Raw genomic sequence first — 23672 nt, 5'->3', positions numbered from 1 at the left:
GATTTTTACATAAAAAATTACAAATTGTTTTTTCTGTTTTTAAGGATAGTTTTTAAGTCAAATCAGTTAAAAACGTTAGCTGCACCCATCCATTCACCCCTTAAAAGATACTATAACATCCAGAACTGGAGGGTGTTCCTGCCTTCAGCATTTCCAGCAATAGTTGCAGTGTGCATGCTGACATTTATTCATCCCTATTCTATCTAGGTCACTTGCTTTTATATTTTACCACAGTTATTATAAGAGATCCCTCTTTTATAAGTTAAGAAACTTACCTAGCCACAGAGCTGGTTAGGATCACCTATGACTAAAATCCAGGATTGTTCAACAGCTGAATGCAACCTTTTCACTACATAAACCATAAAGCCTCTTCAGCTTGGTCCAGTACTCAAAATTTTAAAACCAGAATCACATCAAACCAGTTCATCCTGGAATTCTTCAGATGCATTTAGGCAGTTTTGTATGACCCCCAGTCCCAAGCTTCATCCTCGTCTTCTTCCCACATTCAATATCTTTAGCTCCTACTACTGTACCACACTGTTCTTCACAGTAGAGGACCTGTATGTCCCAGTTAACAGGCATGGTTTTGGCATAGAAGTCTGCCATCCCAGTATGATTAAGAAAAACCCCTTTCACTCTCAGAAGTGTTTTTGTTTGATCAAAATTGCATGTTTTGAAGTTGTATCATCACCTTGGTCCCTTTCTGCAAATATTTCTGTATCCCTCTGCATCTGCAGACTGCCAGACTATTTAGAAATTGTGTGACTTGGGATTCTATGCTATGTAAAGCATTAAAGAAAAGATATTAAGTAAACATTAAAGTGAAACATTAAGACAGCCATTTTCTGTCATATGTATTGGTGACAGGAGATCATATGTTTATCCTGCTAATAGGAATAGCTTGTTGCTGGAGATGTAACACAGTAGTAGAGCACTTGCCTTACATTGTGAGACCCTGAATTCAATCCCCGGTTCAAAAAAGTATTTAAATATATATATATATGAGTAGCTCTTAACAGATTGCAAATCTCAAAGCCACCTACAGTGTCTAGTGAAGAAGATGGCTTCGATCCCTGCTGTGGCTCTAAGCTTTACTGTTGAGGAGGCCTACCTTTCTTCAGACAGAGACCAAGAGACTGAGGATGTAACTGGGAGCACAGCTATTGATGCAGAGGTGATTGCTTAAACATCTCTAAAATGTGTAGTGCTAAGCTGAATGCCTTCTTCAAGTTCAAAGAAACCTGTGGAATTTTTTCTTCATTTACTTAATGATGAATCTTGCCACCCAGTCATGCATTTGACTTCCTTTTGAAGATAGCATCTTAAAAAGTGACTGACATAGAGGCCATCAATTAATGATTTTAAATGAATGAGTGAAGTTGGGGTAAAAAATGCTTTCCTACAAGACTTTAAGAGTGGAACAAGTTTTTAATAACCCCTGGGTTCCCTCCCGGGTCCACAGTAGAAACACTGCCCTCTCCCTTCCTGACCCCTAGCCCTTTCTTCCTTCCCACCCTCCCTTCCACTGCCTTTGCTTCAGGCGCCGCCGCTCCCGGAGGAGCTCCCAACACAGTGATGGGTCTCCGGCCTCTACGTTACTGCGGGATGAGGAGCTCGAGGAGATCAAGAAGGAGACCAGCTTTTCCCTCAGTCAGATCATTCGTCTCCACAGCCGGTTCACCAGCCTGGACAAAGGAGAGAATGGAACTCTCAGCCGGGAAGATTTCCAGAGGATTCCAGAACTTGCCATCAACCCACTGGAGGATGGGATCATTAATGCCTTCTTTCCAGAGGGAGAAGACCAGGTAAACTTCCGTGGATTCATGAGAACTTTGGCTCATTTGTGACCCATTGAGGACAATGAAAAGAGCAAAGATGTGAATGGACCAGAACCACTCAACAGCCGAAGCAACAAACTGCACTTTGCTTTTCGACTATGATTTGGATAAAGATGACAAGATCTCCAGTGATGAGCTGTTACAGGTGCTACGCATGATGGTTGGAGTGAATATCTCAGATGAGCAGCTGGGCAGCATTGCAGACAGGACCATGCAGGAGGCTGACCAGGATGGGGATAGTGCTATATCTTTCACAGAATTTGTTAAGGTTTTGGAGAAGGTGGATGTAGAACAGAAACTGAGCATCCAATTTCTTGTTTAAAGGACAGACCAAACTGTTCCTTGCTTTCTAGTATTTAAGAACTGGAACTTAAGAGTCCTCCTGTCCACCAACCCCACCTTCACCCCATCATTCCCCTTCTCCCAAAATACTACTGCTGTTGCATGAGGACCCCAAATATGTTCTGTCTACACAAACCTGCCTTTGGTGTATAAAGAGGGCATTACAGAAAGGTACACCCAGTCTATTTTCTGTTCAGTATCCATCCATAGGTCCTCCATTCATAAATACCATGTTCCCCTGTTCTGCTGCTCAATGCCACACATTCATCCAGTTTGAGAAAGAGAAGGAATCATGCCAAGAACCAGCCAGCAAAGCTCTCGCTGGATGTAGACTGTACCATGCTGCCTTCCCTCCAGCGAGGCTTTAGCATGTTCCTGCTTCCTTCATATATGTCCTTTGCTTCTTACTTCCCTGTCACTCAGCTTTCCTTAGCTTACCTTACTTAGTCTTTCAGCCTTCCTGCTTTTTATTGAGCCTCAAAATTCCCTGTGTTCTACTTGACACCCCAAACTATGCCTGTTAAATGTATTTCTGGCTTGGCAAGATAGTTCGGTGGTCTGGCAGTTTTTATCTACTTTCACCCTTAAATGGGTCCCCAGGATGTTACCTTTCCAGGAGCTTTTTGGTAACCAACACTTCTCTTGGAAGAATGTGACCCTCTCTTGGTCCTCTGTACTACTCTGTCATCAAAGGGCTTCTAGGTGGAGATACCCTTCTTGAAAGCTGGCCTTGGTGAAAAATGTAGAGCCACCTGAGCTGGATGGCTTGCCTGGGTTGCTCTACTTCTGCCCTCTGACTCTCATCTTATGTACCTACATGGCTTCTCCTGAGAGTGCAGTGTTGACTGTTCAGAAAATAGTCAAATGCCTACAGGTCTGCTTAGCTTTGGGACACTGTCACTACCAGAATAACTGTTCTGACAGCATGCTTGTGGACCTTTTCATGACTTTTTGAACAAGATTGCTGTTTGGAAACCTGCCACATTTACACTCTGCAGCATAGTTTATGCCTCGTTGTTAGTGCACTGGAATGTTTTTCATTTCACATTTCCAAGTAGAGAGACTAGTGTTGTGGAAGTGCCTAACTTATCTGAGTCCAAAAGAATTAAAGACTGTCCTCAGTATCAGTTTTACACAAAATTATGAATTTTACACTTAGCAAATGTTGATGTTGGAAGCCATAGTCAGCCCCTAGTACAAATCCAAAGCATTGAATGTATAGTGTCATTAGCTGCCTGGTTACAATATCTTCCTAGGTCCTTGTATAGGCCACTGCTAATCCCTTAGAAACAAGGGGTCTGGCACTGGTAAGACAATGTAAGGTGGCATTACAGACCTTTGAGTAAGCCAGAGCAATGAATGGCTCTGCCAAAGTCAGCTTCATTAGACTTCATTGAATCTGGCCATTAATATCCTATGTATGTTTATGAGTCTTCATTTATTTGCTGCCCTTGTCTGATTTTTCTGTGACTCATTGCTTGCTTGCTTGTTTACTTCAGAAGACTATCCAAGATGTGTGAACAAGTCTTTAGGAAGGGACTTGCTAAAAAATACCACTACAAAGGAATGGATAAAGGTGGGGAACAGGAGAGTGACCAGGCAGGATGGCTTAAGTATAAATGAATGAGAAATTCTTTATTAAGTATCAGTTTTTGTGATCAAGTGATGTAATATAGGAATTGTACAAAAGGAAAAAATTGTCTGATACTGGTCTCTAGAGAGGTACTTCAGAGTCTCCTTGATGTGCGTTTTTAAAAAAGTTCCTAAGATCATGGCTTCCCCCCTCCTTTGGCTGTATAGTGAACATCTAATCCACAGTTGTGTCTTATTGTCCTATTACAGTTGTATTCTTCCATCAATAAATACTTGTGGTTAAAACAACAACAACAAAAAATAATAGAGGCTTAAGCATTTTATAGCATATTTTCATGAAATAATATGCAATCATGGAAAATGTAAAGCAATTTTAATCATACATATTTTTACAGCCTCATTTTTTTTATTCATTAGAGTATTGTAAATATTTCCATGTTAAGATCCTAAACTTGATTCTGGAAAAAAAAAATAGTTCTAAGGTTTGGGATGTTATTTGGTCTCAGCTTTACTTCATCTTCTATCTGTAAAATGAATGTATCAGTCTATCTACCTACTTCTCCAAATTATTGTGAGGATCAAATAAGGTGAAGAGTCAGAAAGTCCTAGCACAGATCATAGTCTGTAAAAGGAATTCAGTAATTATGTTCTGGGTTATGATAGTAAGAGCTTTCATTGAAGTAATATTACTAGCAAATTATTTAATATACGCTGGCTCTAGTACAATGAGAGACTTATAAACTGGTAGCGGTGAACCCTATGTAAACAGATGTGTTATATTTGGCCATAATTGTGGCCCATATGGTGGTTGGGTGTGTGTGTGTGTAATGATTTCCCTGCATTGGAAATCAGACCACTAAAAACATCCACCCTTTTTTGTCATTTGGAAATGTTAGGCCCTCATTCCCACATAGTGACAGTAGCTGGGTATGTTTCCTTCCCCCCCACTGTCCTCGCCATACCCTTTTGGCTCCACATCACTGTCACTTACCAGTATTAGTGACCATTTAGTATGGTCTCCTTGTTAGAGTAGAACTAAGAAGAAAAGTTTTTGCTATCAAATTTGAAATAATGAAAAGTTGTTGAGGATTCATTTTAAAGAGAAACTGTCACTCTGGTCACCTTCACTTATATACGTTACCTGCTGGTCCCATGAGCATTTGTGTGGAACATCTAACTGCCCGTAAAATTGTAGAGCTATATGGAACCAGCACTTTGGACCAGATAATCAGACTCTGACTGGTATAGCTGAGTGAGTTAAGATCCCAGAGAGATGGTGACTTGCCCAGGGCCTTAGTTAGAAACCAAGTTGAGGCTGTGTCTTGGTGTGTGGTGTTTCTAGTTGTATTTATTGGTCTTTTAAAAGTTTTTAGGGCTGGGAATGTAGATCAGTGGTAGGATGCTCTGGCATGCACAAGGCCCTAGGTTCAATTCCCAGCACTGCCAAAATAAAAACGTTTTAAATATTTTTGTTAAAATTTTGAAATAATAGAAATTAGCATAAATTCTCTTTAGAATAAAGTAAGCTTCTATTGCCTCTTTCTCTACAAAACACCAAATAAATCTTGACTTTCTAAGAGATTTTATGATAGCTACAAGAAACTTTTCAACTTAGTAAGTTTTAGTTTTGCTTGCAATGTTTGTAGCAAATTTGAAGACACTATTTGAAAGGTATTACATCTTCCTTTTTTAGGAATGTACAACCTGGGTAGAACTTGTCCTCTGAAAGCATATAACTTTGAAGCATGCCTCTGGAGGTGATTAGAGGTTGTAAATTAGGTCTAGCATGTCAGGAAAAGACTTTGTAAATGGCTCTTCAATAATGCCAGATCCAGCCTGGCATGGTGGTGCATGCCTGTGATCCCAGCCACTGAGGAGGCTGAGGCTGGATGATCAGAGTTCAAAGTCAGCCTCAGCAACTTAGTGAGGCCCTAAGTAACTCAGCGAGACCTGTCTCTAAATAAAATACAAAAAAGGGGTGGGGGGGCGCCTGGGGATATGGCTCAGTGGTTAAGCACCCCTGGATTCACTCCCTAGTACCAATTATAATAATAACTACAGATTCAGATTTATATATAATTTCAAGCTTTTCCAACACATTGCTTAATGCACATAACAAATGACTGAATTAAACCATTTTATTTTTGTGCTCTTTTTCTTCCCCTCAGTTTCTGGAAAGGGTAACAGCCCAGAGGAGTTGGAAAACAGATATCATGGGTAATTCACAAGTGGATCTATACTCAATAAGAGAGCCATGTTAGTATAAAAATATAAGGCTCTTTTGAGATTTATCATGTGACTGAGTTAAACTGATGATATACTAAAAAATTATAGCTTTATTAAGAAAACATCTCAGCTTTTTACACTTTACCTCTTGGAAGGTTACTTTTACCTTGGATTGGTAATATTTTTATGGAAGAATTTGCATCACAAGTATTTGCATCATAAGAATTTGCATTATAAGTATAAATTAGCTTCTGTTTTTATTTCAGATTATAAGAATAATCCTGTCCATTATTAAATTAGAAAGTTTATAATGACAATATCCAGGCTTAAACTTTTGGTGTGTCTATTTAAAAACTTTTGTTCTCCCTATCTAGCCAGACATTGAAACTGTACAGAGTTGTGATTTCAGATACTATAAACACAAAAAAGTTGAATGGGCTTGAGAATGGCCCACTGCAATCCAAACTGTTAGGGACAAGAGGTACCTAAAGAGAAAAAGATAAATCCACATACATGAAGATGCAAGGCATGGCCCGTTAATCTTAGTGACCAGACCAGCTGAGGGGAAGAAAGCAGACACTATCATTGAAGAAAAGTGAGAGAGAAGAGGTGTGTGATCAGAGTCCCCAGCAACTATTCTGTAAAGGCTGCCTCCCTCCCAAGAGGACTGAGAAATGAAGTGGCAAGGTCCTCATCAGTGGATTAATCATTAAAAGGGAACTGGAGGAGGGTGGGAGCTGGTTGAAGGAAGCAGATCACTGGGGGTGTGCCCTTCAGCCCTGTTTCTTGCCTGAGCTCTGCTTCTGGGCTGCCATAAGCAGTTGTCCTCTGGTGTGTCCCTCTGCCTTGATATTCTGCCTCATCTTAGGCCCAGAGAAATGGAGTCCGCTGACCATGAACTGAGCCCTCTGAGCTCATGAGGCAAAATAAATCTGTCTCCCTCCAAGTTGTTTGGGTCAGGTGTTTTGGTCACCACAATGAAATGCTAACACATCTAGAATTTAAACTTCTCCCTGTTCGGTCTTCATCATCCCGCGAATTCACTAAGCTCACCTTCCTTTTGTGTCCATCTAAAGCAAAATAAAGTCCTGACTCTGAAGAACAGTGTTCCACTTCATACAAACTAAAAACACCATTCTGATTACTAAGAGGGCATTCTGCTCTTTTAATACATAATATACCTGGTGAATATTTTGTCATATGCTGGTTTGGTAACAAAAATGACAAGGTTTAGAGATAAATACCTCTAAAGTTATGCCTTTATTGCAGCCAAAGAACTTTTGTCATATGCTGGTTTGGTAACAAAAATGACAAGGTTTAGAGATAAATACCTCTAAAGTTATGCCTTTATTGCAGCCAAAGAACTTCATTTCAAGTTCTAACATAATTTTAAAAATCGAATTATTCCAATACAACTAATTCCATGAAGCTAACATTATCACCAGACGCAAGTTATTTTGTGATTTCATTTATCCAAGCCTTTTAACTCTCCAGTACATTTTACTATGTGTGTTCAGTTTTATAGAATGTGGAGGCAGCATCTGATTTAATATTTTCTATTTAGACTGTTTACTTTGTAGTCAAACATTCTTCAAAAACATTTTCATCTCCCCACATTTTCCATCCAAGGCTGTCAGTTCCTGTTTAGAAAGGTTAATTGAGACTCGGAGTCTCAAAGCCTCTGATACAGAAGCAAGTTTTGCCAGCCTTAATAGTTGTCTTTGAATTTGCTGCCAGGTCTGATTCTGCATGTAAATATTTGACTGAGTTGGTTAAAAAAAAAACGTTTCCTTTACAAGCGTGGGGGAGTGAGGTTACCATAATGTGGAACTTATGATAGGAGAAAACTTACTTTCATTTCTGCATGTTTTTTTTTTTGCTAATTTCTTGGTTATTGTCAAATTTACAAATGTCTTCATTACTGTTCTTCATAAAATGTTTTAGCTTCCTTTGGAATTGCTGAGTCAACCAGGAGATCATGGAGTGTGTTTGCAGGAGCCCAGGCTGTTTTCATTAACTCCCCTTAATGTCACCGAGGAGGGTGGGTTGAGCAGGCCCTTTGCCATGACCCTTCACTCTTGGAAAGGGAACATCTCCTCATGAGAGCCAGCTTGGAGCAATTCACTCTGGAATGCTGTCGAGTCTCTTTTTCACCTCTCCAAAAAGCAGAGCCTATCTTGGAATGTATTGGAAATAACCCACCAGTGAAAAGTCTGAGCTGAAGAACTTGCTGCAAATGTCGAATGTTGTCTTTTTGTCACAGCCTCCTACATGGAAGGAAGAAACTTTGTCTCTTTCCACCCCTCACTTCCTCTTTTCAGCCAGAGGTCACCTGCCAAATTTAGACAGGAAAGAGGCAGTTGACCAGAGAGCCAAGTCCTGTGCAGACTGGTCTGTGCCCAAACTGTCCAACAGAAGAATAATGCAAGCCACGTGTGTAATTTTAAATTTTCAAGTAACTACATTTAAAAAATAAAGAAGAAATAGAAGAAATTAGTTTTAATAATATATTTTAACCCAGCATATCCATAATATAACAATTTCAACATGCAATCAATAGAAAGTTTACAAGATATTATAAATCCATTGTTTTTTAAAACCAAGTCTTCAAAATCTGGTGTTCATTTTACACTTAGAGTATATTTCAATTTGGACATTCAATATTCATTGGAAATACATTTTTTGATTACTCAAATTTCATACATTTCACAGCTAAAAAGATGGATCCATAAGTTGTTCCAGGTTTGCTAAAAGTGATTTTCCTATGCTGAGCCAAATGTCAGGTTTTTAATTAATTGAAATTAAACAAAGCATACATTTTTTTTTCATGTGTACTAGCCACATTTCCAGGGACATGACCACGTGTCTGAGGGCTACCACTCGGATGACACAGAACTACAGCCTTGACAAACTGTGGCCCGGAAGAGCAGTGTTGACATCACCTGGAATTTTATTAACCGTCAGAACCTGAGGCCTCACTCCAGACCTGTGGAATCAATCTAGATGTCAACAAGATTCTCAGATGATCTGTATACACAATCTGGGCAGCACTGGTCTATTGAACACATCAGGAAAATTGGTATTGTATTCATTTTACAGGTGAATATATTGAGGCTCAAAAAGTTCCATAAGGTGCTTAAAAGCACAGAACTGATCAGTGAGAGAGCTAAAATTTAAACAAGTCTTGCCCATTTTAAAGCCTGTTTCTAACATGTATTACTACCCAAATCATGGAATATGGTACTACTAGTGCTATGAAAATTCACTTTAAATGGTGGTGCCCAGCGAGCATTTTTAAAAACTCACTAAAAGGCAAAGCTTAAAATTTTGTCCCTTTTCCATCCCCTTCCTTTTCCCCAGGAGGTCAAGGATAGCATCACCGAGTGGTGCCATTACATTTTTCAATACCTTACACTTGCTGAAAGTGGACCCCAGAGCCAGACCCGGCAACCAGGTACCTCCCTGGTCTTCATAATTTTATTTCCATTGTATTTATTCTTACTTTTACCTTCTGTTTATGGCCCATGATACTGGCTTTCCATTTAGAAGGGTGATAGAGTTCAGTGCATTGAAGTAGGAAAGAGTAGTTGCCCATGCAAGTGCAGATGGTATATAGGTGTGACCACCTGGGGAGGGAGGATAGGGATGACCCCGGTGGGGACACAACTCCTGGATGAAGCTGCCGCCCCACCAGCAGAACCTCCAGCAGCTGATGTTTTGGAGAAGATGGTGAAGTACCCAGAGTAGTGTGTGGCACACTTTGCTCCAGATAAGATGAGCTCTCTCCAAGCTGGTACCTTGTCCCAGGACCCCTTTAAAGCACTTAATCACAGTTTTTTCTTTGTGTTGTCAATAATAACTATATCTTTTAGTTGACTGCTTATCCAGCATTTCCTATCTCCCTGCACAGAAAACCAGGAGGTCAGACATCTAACCTCCTCGACCCAACAGCAAGACTGTGTGTGGAAGATGGCTCAACACTCAGACCCGCCCATGGGCTGAGGAATATAGAGCAAGTGCCTGAAAGAAGTCAGGGCAGTGTAGGACTCATTATGGCCTCACCGAGGTCACTGCACTGCACCGAGATGTACTAAGTCCCATGATAGTAGTGATATGGTGCCAAGATTCCTCAGGGGTAGCAGAGAGGCCGCAACCAGCCTTTGACCTGATTCCAGGGCCCATACTCCCTTCAAAAGGTTCCATTTTAAGTGATAATGCTCTATGGGTTTCTGTGGTATCCATGGGGGCACAGCGCTAGTCTAAATTGGTTACTATGGTAACCAATTTGTTTTGCTTTTGTTCTTTTGTTTGTTTCAATTAAAAACCCTGTGAAGCCCCTGTAAAGTGGTATTCTTTCACTGTCCAGATATCCAACTAGAACACCATGCCCCAAGAGAGTAGAGACTGTGTCTGCTTGTTCACACTGCATTATCCTGGGAACTCTCCCACTGTTCCCCACAGTTAGCACTCAATGATTATTGGATGAGAGAATGAATGAGTGTTAGATCTATAGGAGATGCAAGAAACAGGCGTATTGGAAAGTCACACTTGTGCTGTCTCAAACAAACATATTCTATGATGTAAGAGACTCTACCTTTGAAAAATGAAATTTCAAAGATAAATTGGTAACACCTAAATTAAAAGAAACCTTTACTTCACAGATTCACCTAAGATTTCTCCCTGATTTATCTAGCACTAAGCTTTGTTTTCTAATTGTAAACTCTTAGAGAAGCTTAAATAGAACATAAAATTAACAGAGGTGGGGTGAAAAGGAGAACATAAAGTAAAACAGAACATAAAGTTAACAGATTTTGTGTAATGAATATGTACTGCTTTCCAATGTAAAGGAAATGAATTATTTGAAAAATTACACATTCAGAGGCATTGGCAACAAGACATGGTTCAACGACAAGGATCACACATATATGAAATGGAAACATCAATCCCAGAATTTTCAGAAATGAATATATGGCCCACTAAGTTGCAAAACCATGCTGAACAGTTTATCAGTAATACTGAGCCACAGAACAACCTGAAAGTCAGCTACTTGTTGCATTTTCCAGATGAGGATACTGAGACACAGCAGAGAGCCTAAGTTATTTATCTAAGGATCACACAGCTAAACAGTTAGAATTTGAACTCCAACCTAATTCCAAGTTTAAGAGTTTAATCACCTGTAGTCCTCGCTGCCCAACAGATTTGTGGCATATATAGTATTCCTAATAAAGATTGATTCCATTTTTTATGTTCAACCACTTACAAGTTTCACATCCCAACTACCGGCTCCTCCTTTTTGCCCCACCTCTGGACAAGCTTGAAAAAGCTTATGTGTTCCCTCTCTTAGTGCCAGCCAGGAAATCCACCTCACTCCACTTCTACTTCCTGGCCACACAAGCACTCTGCTCCCACCTTCCTTCTCTCCAATCTCCACCTCACTTGGGTGACTGCTCTCTTCTCCCCAGAAAACTTTAAGGTGTGAGTAACAAATTTCTTCATACTCTTTTAGTTGTGTGAGTGGCATGATCTAGTTCAACATCCAACAAATTGGGTACAAACAACATTGGTACACGTGGGACATTGGACAACAGTAAGGTGGTATGAACTAAATGCCAGTGTTGTGCCTTTAACATGATGCAAGAAGACTTCATTGCAGGCTGTTATAGGGAAAAAAGGCTCAGTGACACTCACTATTGCATTTACAAAGAACTCCATTTCCTACCTTGTCTAATTTTTGTGATTATTGTTAAGGGCAAATTGTGTCTTCTTTCCTACTTTTCCCTTAGAAGCTTTCCAGCTTGAAGGACCAGGAACTGGTTATTGATTGGTATACTCATAAAGCAAATGTTACTAGCAGGTAGGGTCACTCAGTATAAAAGTTCGCCCTTAATATATGCTATTGCTCAGCTTTTTGTCATCAAAACAGTCAATACCATGATAGTACAAACTTCTCACTATCTTTCATCCCCTTGATGTGCCCCCACTATCCTCCCTACTGAGCTTAAATACTTAGTCATTATAATCTCTCTCTCTCTCTCTCTCTCTCTCTCTCTCTCTCTTTTTATTTACATTCTCATCTCTATTGCGCTTTCTCATCACACCCTGGTTACATTCATATCTCTGCCTACTCAAGCCTCGCTCTCGAAGACGGTTGGAGAAAAACAGCCACACTGACTGATCCCACGTTGAATTTATACAAGGACCCTCAGTTAGTCCCATGACACTAATCAATTCACTCTCCTGTTTCATATGGTGCCTACTGTGCACCTTTTCCTCATTCCTTAAACATCTAACACACCCTCTCACGTTCTCACTCTCAAAAGAAGATCTTGTTTCCTACTTCTCTGAAGAAATTAAGTCAATCAAAGAATTGCAACTGAACCCCACTACCAATGGACTTGCCAGCACTATCTGCGCACACATACACACTGTCTTCCTGCTGGAATCAAAGGGATTAGATGTGCTTCTGCCAAAGCCCCTGTGCACAGACCCCAGCACCCCTCATCTTTGCAAGGACACTGCTTCAGCAATTTGCCACCTCTTCCCTAAATCATCCACTTTTTACCTTTTGCTGCTTATTCCCATGGCATGCAAACCTTCTCTTGAACTCATTTTCCTCCACTTATTACCACACTATTTTTAAACTCTCCTTTTTTTGCTGCAAAATTCCTCTATACTCCCTTCAATTCCTCTTTACACTCTTCCTTAAAACTATTACACTCAGCCCTTTGCCCCAAGAAAATCTGTGACCTCCACAGTGTTTAATCCAATGCTCAGTCTCAATCCTCATCTTACTGATCTTAGATTTCTCTATTTTGTTTATATCCCATTTCCAATCCAACAGGAAATTCTGTTAGTCCTAGCTTCAGATGATGTTCAGAATTCAATCATTTCTGTCTACTGTTACTGCCCTGGGCCAAGCTACCATTGCTTACATTTTGTGTATACTAATGAAATTGGCTCCTAGTTGGTTTTCCTTCTTCTATCTTGTCCCTCAAAGTCAATTCTCAATTCTAGTAACCATGTTAAAATACAAACCAGATCATGGCATTTTCCAGTCCACACCTTGCAATGGCTGCTTACCTAAATACCCACAATGTCTTCTAGGCCTTATATCATCGGTCCTCTTCCCTTTACCTCTCCGTGCTCATCTGTGACTCTCTACCTCACTCTCTCTCCATTAGCTACAGTGGCTCCTTTGCTCCTTAGCTGTTCCTTAGGTAGGGGCTCAGATGAGTCTTCTGCATTAACTGCTACCTCTGGAACAATCCTCCCTTATAGAGCCACATGACCTACTTCTATACTTTGTATAAATCTTTGCTCAAATTTTACTTTGTCATTGAGATACCCTGTCTCAGTGCCTGTGATGGCTTGTATTTTACAAATATTGATAACAATATCTCCCTTCCTGAGACTCTTCTTAAAATGCAGTTTTGTATTCCCCCATTAAGACTTGGAATCTATTATGTCCCTTCCTCCGTGAACCTGGGTGGTCCTTTGTGACACCTTAACCAGCAGAGACTCTATGCCACTGGAGGCTGGATGTGACAATACCATTCTCCAACAAAAGAAACCAACAATCTTTGTGAAAATGACTGATTTTAGAGCCAAGGAAAGAAAAATACAAGTTAGCCTGAAGCCATCTTGCAGTGTTAGAATATAAGGAAGTAATCAAAAAATTAAAAGAAGGGGTTGTATCAAAGGAACACAGGAGCCAAACTAAGGGAAACTTCAATGCCCTGAGCAGGAATAGTTTGAGTCATAAAATAAATAACATAATTTTGAATTATGACTGAAAGGATAGAATAAATATACATGAGTCCACACAGATACAAGTAAGTAAGTGAGGGAGGAGAGACAAATCTTCCATACAGAAGAATTCCAAAAAACGCATACAGATACTCCCAACTCCAAGAGGTGGAAATTAGCTTTCCTTTTCAAATAGTAGGGGAAGACTTCAAGTAGATTAGGCTTAGTGGCTTGCTTCCAAAAAATAGAATATGGAAAGGTGGGGAAAATAGCAATTTTACTGGGGAGAACCATGGCAAACACTACCTTAAACAAGTGATCAAAGTTAACATGACCAGTGACATCACAGAGACATCACATACTCCAGGGTAGGACACTTTACCTCTCTGGCCTTCCCTCAGTCTCATGGGGGAAAATATCAGACAGTTTCAGTTTAAGAAAATTTCTACAAAATAACTGAGTAGTATCCCTCAAAACTGTCAAGGTCATGAAAAACAAAACTCAAAGACCAGAAGAGACCAAGGAGAAGAAAATAATGCAAGGTAGGATCCTGGATTTGATTATGGAACAGAGGAAAGGATATTAATGGGAAAACTAGTAAAATCCTGATGAAGTCTGAAGTTTAATATTTATAAACTAATGTTGGTTTCTTAGTTTTGACAAAGGGACCACAATATGGAAAAACAGTAACATTAAGGGAACTGAATCAGGGGCATGCAGAAACTCTGTGCTTTGCAACTTTTTAAAATCTCTAACATTATTACAAAATAAAGTGTTTAAAAATAAAAAGGTAATAAGGCAATAGAACCTCTACCTGGGGCTTTCTTTTCCCTTGTGTGTGTGTCTCTCTCTCTCACTCTCTTTCCTATCTCTCATGTGACACTTGCTTTTAGAATTAGAATTCATACATGATGCTATAAGGAAGTCCAGTGCCCATGGAGACATACCTTTTGTAGGTATTTTAGCCACAGTTCCAGCTGTGGTCCCAAATGATGACCAGCATCAAACATCAAAGATATGGATGAGAAAGCTTCAAAGATGACTCCAGCACTTGCCATCATTTGACTATGTAGCAGCCTCTGAATGTGAACCACAGAGCTGAGCCCAATCAATCCTTAGAATTACTGGAGATAATAGTAATGATAAATGACTGTAATTGTGAATTGAGCTGCTATGAACATTGATGTGGCTGTGTCACTGTAGTATGCTGATTTAAGTCCTTTGGGTATAGGCCAAGGAGTGGGATCGCTAGGTCAAATGATGGGTCCCTTCTCCATACTGCTTTCCAGAGTGGCTGCACCAATTTGCAACTCCATCAGCAGTGCATAAGTGTGCCTTTTCCTCCACATCCACGTCAGCACTTATTATTGCTTGTGTTCTTGATAACAGCCATTCTAATTGTAGTTAGATGAAATCTTAGGGTAGTTTTAATTTGCATTTTTCTAATTACTAGCGATAATGCGTACTTTTCTAATATTTGTTGATCACCTGTATATCTTCTTCTGTGAAGTGTCTGCCCAGTTCCTTAGCTCATTTATTGATTGGGTTCTTTGTATTTTTGATGTAAAGTTTTGTAAGTTCTTTACAAATTTTGGAGATTAGTGCTCTGTCTGAAGTGTATGTGGAAAAGATTTTCTTTGTAGGCTCTCTTTTCACATTATTGTTTCCTTTGCTGAGTAAAAGCATCAATTTAGTTTGAATCCATCCCATTTATTGATACTTGCTTTGATTTCTTGTGCTCTAGGGGTCTTGTTAAAGAAGTCTGGTCCTAAGTCAACATGATGAAGATTCAGGCCTACTTTTTCTTCTATTTAGTGAAGGGTATCAGGTCTAATTCCTAGGTCCTTGATCCATTTTGAGTTGAATTTTTACAGGGTGAGAGATAGGGGTTTAATTTCACTTTACGGCTTATGGATTTCCAGTTTTGCCAGCACCATTTGTTGAAGGAGCCTATCTTTTCTCCATTGTATATTTTTGGCACCTTCGTCTAGAATGAGATAACTCTACTTATGTGGGTTTGTCTCTGTGTCTTGTATTCTGTTCCATCAGTCTACCTGTGATCTACAGTGAGGCAGCCACATCCATGTTCATAGTTGCCCAATTCACAATAGTTATAGCATAGAACCAACCTAGATGCCCTTCAATGATGAATGGATAAAGAAACTTTGGTATATATTATACACAATGGAATATTACTCAGCCATAAAGAGGAATAAAATTATGGCATTTGCTTGTAAATGGAGTTGGAGAATATCATGCTAAGTGAAATAAGTCAAGCCCCAAAAACCAAAGGTCAAATGTTTTCTTTGATAAGTGGATGATGATATATATTGAGGGGGGGTAAGAGGAGAATGAAGGAACTTTGGATTGTGTAGAGGAAAATGGGGCAGGAGGGGGTGGGAGAAGGAAAGATGATAGAATAAGACAGACAGTATTACCTATATACATGTATGATTACCTGAATGGTGTGAATCTACATTGTGTGCAACCACAGAAATGAAAAGTTGTACCCCATTTGTGTACAATGAATCAAAAAGGAGTCTGTAAAAACAAAAATTAAAAAATAAAATAAACAAAAAAAATAAAATTACTAGAAAAAAAAAAAAGACTGTAATTATTTTGTGCCCCAGTGGATGGGGTGGTTTCTTACATCTCCCTACTTCTCTTCTTTCCCTTACTCCATGTAATATAGACATACAGACTCAAAAAACATGGATATCCCCATACTTCTTAAGAGACATACCTTTATGTGCATTTGTAGGAGGAGACGGGAGAACTCACTTTTGCTTCAAGCTTTAGCTTCATGCCAAAGTCAGCTTTTATGAGACAGCCTTGAACTGGGGAAATATCAAATGGTTAAACATCTATTAATCAAGTAGTAATTATATTTCTATTCTGATTTGTGTGTGTGTGTGTGTACACAGGGCACTGAAAAATGAGCTTGGAGATAATATGGCATATTCAGGCATATCTGGATTGTTGTGTATCACCCCATCAATATACTAATATTTCTCGTCCTTCACAAACTCATGAGTGAGAAAATATCTCCCTTGGGTCTCAGTACTAAAAGTGGTTATGTGTCCAAAGTACAGTGGAGTAGACAAAGGGGAAGGAAGGGAAGGGAGGGGGGCAGGAATAGGAAAGACAGTGGAATGATTGGCACAACTTTCCTATGTTCATATATGAATACACGACCAGTGAAATTCCACAACATGTACAACCGCAAGAATGGGATCCTAATTAAAATAAGCTATACTCCATGTATGTATAATATGTCAAAATGCACTCTGCTTTCATGTATATCTAAAAAGAACAAATAAAAATTTAAAAAATTTAAAAAGAATTGTCATGTCTCAGAACCGCAGTTTTGCTTTTATCTTTTGGACACTGCAAACCACATAAAAGGATCACGCACTGGATGGCAGGAATTTCCCCACTGCTGAGCAAGAAGACCAGGAGCCACGCCTTGTGTACATGCACCTTCTTTGGGCTTCATCTTTATTTCCTGCTGTTCTGTGTGCCAGTTATCCTATGTATTTTCTTATAGACAGCTTTATATTCCTTTTGGAAGGAGTCAGGGTATAAATAAACAATGGATAACACTGCGAAAGGAGAATTCAACAGCAGTTCTGGCTTGTAACTCTATTCGCTGGAATCTGTCAGTACCGCACACTGAGAGGACTGCAGAAATCTAGTATTTTCAGTACAGCTAATACCAGGCACATGAATACATATCTGTGTTAAATGCTTCACACATAATTATGCCCAGTATATGAGTTTCCTTGGTCTTTGCCTAGTACTTAGCTGTACTAAGAATACTAGATTTTTGTGGCCCTCTCTGGTGTTCTGTACTAATGATGGATTCCAGTAAGTGAAGTTATCTTCATAATTACGTGTGTTGAGTCCCCTTTTCCCCTTGCTATTTATTTTAAACAAGAGGTGGGCTCCAACAGGGCTTTAAGAGGGGTTGGCTACCTTGACCTGGGTCTCTTTGAGTCGCTCCAACTGTATGAAGAACTCGTATCAGCCAAAATGCACCTTGAAGATGCATGGGAGCAGACCCCGTCAGGATCACATCATGCATCAGCTCACAAGAGAAATTCCTGTCTACTGAATTGCTAGAGTGAGATCTGTAAAATTCTGTAATTTTTGAGTCTTTAGTCTCTCCTAAAACAAATATATCACCAGTCTTACAAGACCAGTAAGGTAAAAATGCTACTTAGTGGAGTATTCTTGTGATTTTTGTCAAGTTTCTTTATGAGAAAAATAAGAAACCTTGCTCAGACTGTCAGAATAATATAAAACAGCTTGAGGGTTTTTTTGCCTTGAGTTTGCGTGGGCAGGAAATTTATTCTTTGCTTGGTACATCTTTGAGATGCACGCAGCTGTGTGAGATCCCAGTTCTTTACAAATTGCTAATAAAGAAGATAATGCCAACATTTGCACTCTCCTCAAAAGTCAAACACTGAAGATTTAAATCAAGATTTCTGGATAGAAAAATCTTAATCTTTTGAGTTTGTTGCTATGCTTTTAGATTTGTTTCCTAATGCCAAAGGGAACGAAAATTAGAATTTGAAATAAGCAGGCAGCGATGAAACAATTTTCTCATTCAGCTAACAAGTACTTTCTGGGCATTTAGTCTATGTCGATGTATTTAGAAACTTTTTAAGATGATGCTATGGGTTTGATCTCCAAGTACAGAATTCTATTAAGTTTTGGCCAGAAAAGAAGAAGGTAATTAATATTTGTCGAGCCCTTACTCTATGCCAGGCAATTGGCTTGAGCTTATTTAAATGTTATGGTACAAATATTATTGATCCCATTTTATAGAGGAGAAAACTGAAGCTACACAACCGTGAGTAATAAAATGGGATTTTAACCTCAGACTGATTCCACTACACTACTTCCTAATAATCTACATTTGTTCAGTTTGACTAGACAACACTTTTTCAATTTAGTTTTAAAATTCTTCTCATAAATACATTCAACTAATTTAAATGTACTTAAAAATACAGTAATGAATATATATTTCTGTGATATCATCATTTTTATTTAAGTTAATGTGATGTTGGGTATGGCGATGAGAATAAGGTAAAATGACACAATCCCAAGAGGTGTCTGGTCACCTTTAGTTTATCCCAACTTCCACTCTCCTGACCTTCCTTCTTTCCATCCATCTATCTGCCCAGCCATTTATCCATTCATACCAGCATTTCAACTCCTACAATTTTCTAGATTATGGAGAAGGTGTTGGAATAAAGAGATAAGGCAACACGATTGCATGATCACGTCTTCAACACATCAACTTTGGGGGGCATATTTAATCCAGAGCAATGTAGTAGTGGTAAGTGTGAGTGGGAACTCTGTAGTGATTCTCAAAAGCTGTGCTTTTCCAGTGTGGTTTGAGGATCACCTGGCTCAGAATCCTCTGGGGGTGCTCACTAGAAATGGGGGATCCTCATCCTCCCCCATACTTCTGAACCAGAATCTTTGAGAATGGGACCTGCGAGTTTTCATTTAAACAAAATCTGTGGGTGCATCTCATACTCTAAAACCATCTTTAATCTGTATCATTCTGGGTCTTTGGGCTGAAAGCCTTGCTAGAACTGGTAGGAAGACATTGAAACTATCCATGTGCCACGATGTAAAACTGGTTGTTCAAACAAATGAAATCCATAAACATGTACAAAGTTAAATGTTACTGAGTATAAGGAGAATTTTGTGACATGGCACCTTCTCTCAGGGACCTTACCTCAGGGAGGACATCAAGGGAGGTAGGAGAGTGAAGGATCTACTGGGGGAAATGCCTGTGAGTGACAAGGAGGTGAAGGAGCAGGAGTGGGCATGGCAAGCCTCAAGACCCCACCGGAGGCCTGACAGCTGTGAAGGAGGAAGGACAGAAGACTGGGTAGCAAGTATTGGATCACAGTGCAGCTCTGAGACCATCCTGGCCAGCCCAATGGGGCACTCCAGCTTACAGATGTCTGTGTAGGAGCCCCAGGCTGATGAGAGCTGGTGAGACCCTAGCTCCCCCATCATGCTTGGTATTTGACTGGAGCTAACTGGAGAGATTGTGTCCTTCACTCAGACATTGCACCAGATCCCCAAGTTGCTGTGGCTGAGGGTTGTCATTTGATTAAACTCCTTCTGACAGTTCCTTCTTAAAGAGAGTTCTGGAACACATACTTCCATGAATGCCCTATACTTATTCCCTAGATGGAAAATTGAAAATCTTACCCTAATCAATGGAACACTGGGGAGAAGAGTGGAAATAGTGAGGAACTGAGCACATGACTTTGGAGTCAACCAAGTATAGGCTGAAATCACAGCTCTATCACTTAATAGGTGACCTCATGTAGGTGACTTAACTCTCCAAGCCCTCTGAGACTGAATCCTCATTGGAAAGAGTGGGATGATGCAGGTGATTTAACTCTTCAAGACTGTGTCCTTGTAGGAAATTATATGCATAATGTGGGCATTTGGGGCTTGCTGATGAGACACCTAGACAACATCTTTCTCATTCCCTAAAATTTGTCCCCCCCTTCTCACACACACACACACACACACACACACACACACACACACACACCATAATCTGCCTCGAATCATTTGTATACAAGTTTTGTTTTCTAATAAAGAGACACCAGGATACAGAAAATGCATGCATGCAAACAATGACATTGTATCTATTGTCAATCTAATCCTCTTTGGATTTGAACCCCCTATGGTTAGCAAAGGGTAGAAGATTCATGTGAGCAACTAAATCCCTGAGCTCTTTCCTAATATGGTACTTATAGAAAATGAGAAAATCTGTAGACCACGCTGAGGTTGATAGAATAAGACTGCTTAAGGCCAAATGAGAGGACTCTAGTCACCCTGTTACCCACCAGACCGCTCCAACAGCCTGGGAGATCTTCTGTCAACCCTGTAACCTTGGGGATACACCAGTGTACCATGGCGCACAGTTGGGAAGCTCTGCTACTAACTCATAGCTCTCTTCTGGAGGTCATATGCAAAGCTGTGGCCATATGAAGAACTGTTAAAGAGCTGAGGTGGCACAGACGGGAAGTGAGAAACATTCCCTATCTCTTCACCAAATCCAGAGAGGTTTATGTACCTAAGGACCAGAAAATTCTGAAGCATCTCCAGGTGGTAACTTGAATGTAGATATTGTCATTTTCATGATGTGCAGTGACATCTGCGAGTGAAATCATCAATGAACAAAAAGAACAGAACAGATTGCACGGCGGCTGAGGCTGACACTGGTTTATGAAAAACTATGAGACATCCCTTTGGGGACACTCAGGAAAAAAAATTGAGAGGCACTTAGATTTATTGGAAGAAACACTTGAGTCAAGAAAGATCTGAGTCACAAGAAAACTACTTTTTAGTAGATTTGAGAGGATTAAACAAGATAATTCATGTGAAGTCTGGCACACAGCACTTCATATGTGGTAACTGGGAATTGGGATTATATGTATTTGTTAAAACTAACTACAAGTAATAAAATAACTTGAATATGCTGAAACCAACAAAAAAAAATTGTGTGATGTGTGTATGCAGGGGGTATTTATTATAAGAAAACAGAGTTTTCTCATGAGACCTGAGCACAAGAATTTACCTGGTGCTCAGTACTGAAAACTCATTCCAAATTCAGACAACTTCGATAAATGAATTTCTTTAAAGACCAACCTCCTTTCCTCTCAGCCCACGTAGTGAGCAAAAATTAGTTCAATTCCTGAGTTCACTTCCTCTTCCATCTATATGGAGAGTTTTTTTTTTTTTGGGGGGGGGGCGTGTTATTTTTGTTTTTCTTTTCTGCAGATTCTCAAACAGAATATCTGATTAGCGTAATGTGAGCCAGGTGTCCAAACCTTCTTCCTGGCATGTGGGATCATACAGCCTAAATGCACAGGTTGATGCCCCTCCTGTGATTGGCTCGAGTAGATCCCATTGCTTCTTTATCTCAGGTCTGATGGAGGTCTCTGCAGGGGACATACAGCACACCCACCATGGGAAAACTTGAGAAAAGTTTAATCCAAAAGCGACTTACAAAGGTGTGGCAGGATGGAGAGAACAGGAATAGGCATCAGAGTCAGGCTATTATCACCTCCAGAAGAGGAGGAGTTGACAAAACCCAAAGTCATTGAGAGAAGTTGTGGACTGCAGCTGCCTACCAAGACCCCACCAGCAGGGAGCCTGGGAAATAAATTTCATCTTCTGTGATTTACCCTATTGGCCAAACCAGAGGGTGAAGAAGCTCCTGGATCCTGTAGCCTCTAGAGGCCTGCCTGCCAGGGAGAAGAGCAGAGAGAAACTGTATATGAAGGGCAAAGGGATGTATCTGTACTGATCTTTTAACATTATGCAAAGAAATCACTCTTCCACCCATTTTTCAATGACTTTCTTTAGAAAGCCTCCCAGTGAGTTGACAGCATCACACTTACCAGACCCCAACAACCTGAATTCCACTTCAGTCAAAATAGGCTAGTAACCACACATTGTTTCCTCTAAACAACCCACTCCTTGCTCCCCATCTACCCCACCGGACTTGCCCATCTCAGATTCAAATTCAAACACACCTCCTAATGAAAGCTTTCCATCTGAGGATCTCTCCCTCCTATGACATCATTATACTTGGTGCAACTTCCAGCACTGACTCATCTCCAACTTAGAGTTGGAATTTTTGTCCAGGTTCATGTCCTTGGAGACAAGCACAGACCATTGCCTATAGAAGATGCTCAGGAATGTTTGCTAAGTTGTTGAAGGACATATGAAGAGTTGGGCAAATCTCCTATTTCTAGGGTGCTATTTATTTTTTTAAGATTACTTAAAGGAATTTTAGGCTTGAAAGTTGGAACTGCATACTGTTCAACAAGTTAAAACATTTGTGAAAGGACTGATGTTTACTTAATACACTAGCACAACTCAGATATTGCCCTTGGGTTACTTTTGAAAAACTTTTTATTTGTATTTTGACTATTCCTAAGAAAGGAATGATATTAACTAGAACAGAACCACTCTCATATCTTATAGAGATAAAAATGGAATAAAAAATATTAAAACCAGTAGATTTCACTTTGAGATGGTATTGACTAAAATCCCAAGTCACATAAAATTGGAAGGGAGGGTAAGCATATACCTACAACATTAAATTTTACAACTTTTAACCATATTCTAAAAATTCTTTAGGGATTTAGAAAACTGACCAATTTCCCAACTGGGACATCAGAAACAGAAAATAATCCAACTTTTATGGTCTCGTAATGTCTAGATTACCTATAAGACTTCTGTTTTTGTATTACGAGACTCTCTCCTGGAGGTGTAGTTACTAAGTCCACATTGTTAAAATGGAGGCTGTAAACCCTTCTCCTTATTCCACCTGGCTTCTTCCCATCCTATTACTTATTAATTTGAACTTGGTATTGTGGATTCTTTATATTCTTCTCTGTTCCAATATTTAGCTAAACACCACATCACATCCCTCCTATCTCTTTACAAATCACTAAATTCTTCTTGATCTCAAAAACATCTTTCAAAAAGTTGTACTTAATAAGAAAACACAAAGAAATCAAATAAGAGTTCAATGGAGGGGATAATAAGACCTGGAAAGTTTTGTAAGAATAATTAATAAAGTAATGCATATAAAGCACAGTACCTAGAGACACATGGTAAACGCACAAGAGATACCAGCTCTATAGAGGTAGAAATAACAAGAGGGTTTTCCCTCCCAAGATTCTCTGTCTTTGGAGGTCAGACATACAATGGGCAGGCAGGTAGGAAGTGCTGGGCTCCCTGAAGTGTGGAAACACACTTCTGGGCAGGGCTCGCCTGGTAGGTGAATGAGCACATTTGGAGAGGAACATGAGCTCAGTGAGCTCATGTTCTTCTGCATCACCAGTGATATCATCTAGAGAGCAACAGTTC

General features: G+C 39.7%; 1 pseudogene across 1 annotated transcript; it reads left to right on the top strand.

Annotated features, from left to right (window-relative positions):
- The first annotated feature begins 1060 nt into the window (after positions 1-1060).
- LOC306661123 (calcineurin B homologous protein 1-like) lies at positions 1061-2161 on the top strand (annotated as a pseudogene). The gene is made up of 2 exons: positions 1061-1174; positions 1497-2161. The product of its transcript is annotated as a calcineurin B homologous protein 1-like (transcript).
- Positions 2162-23672: the final 21511 nt, after the last annotated feature.

This window comes from Sciurus vulgaris (assembly GCF_902686455.1).
Source record: "Sciurus vulgaris genome assembly, chromosome: 5".
In the NCBI taxonomy this organism is placed as follows: Eukaryota; Metazoa; Chordata; class Mammalia; order Rodentia; family Sciuridae; genus Sciurus; species Sciurus vulgaris.
Note: the sequence above shows the minus strand (reverse complement) of the source record. Positions and strands in the feature narration are given on the sequence as shown.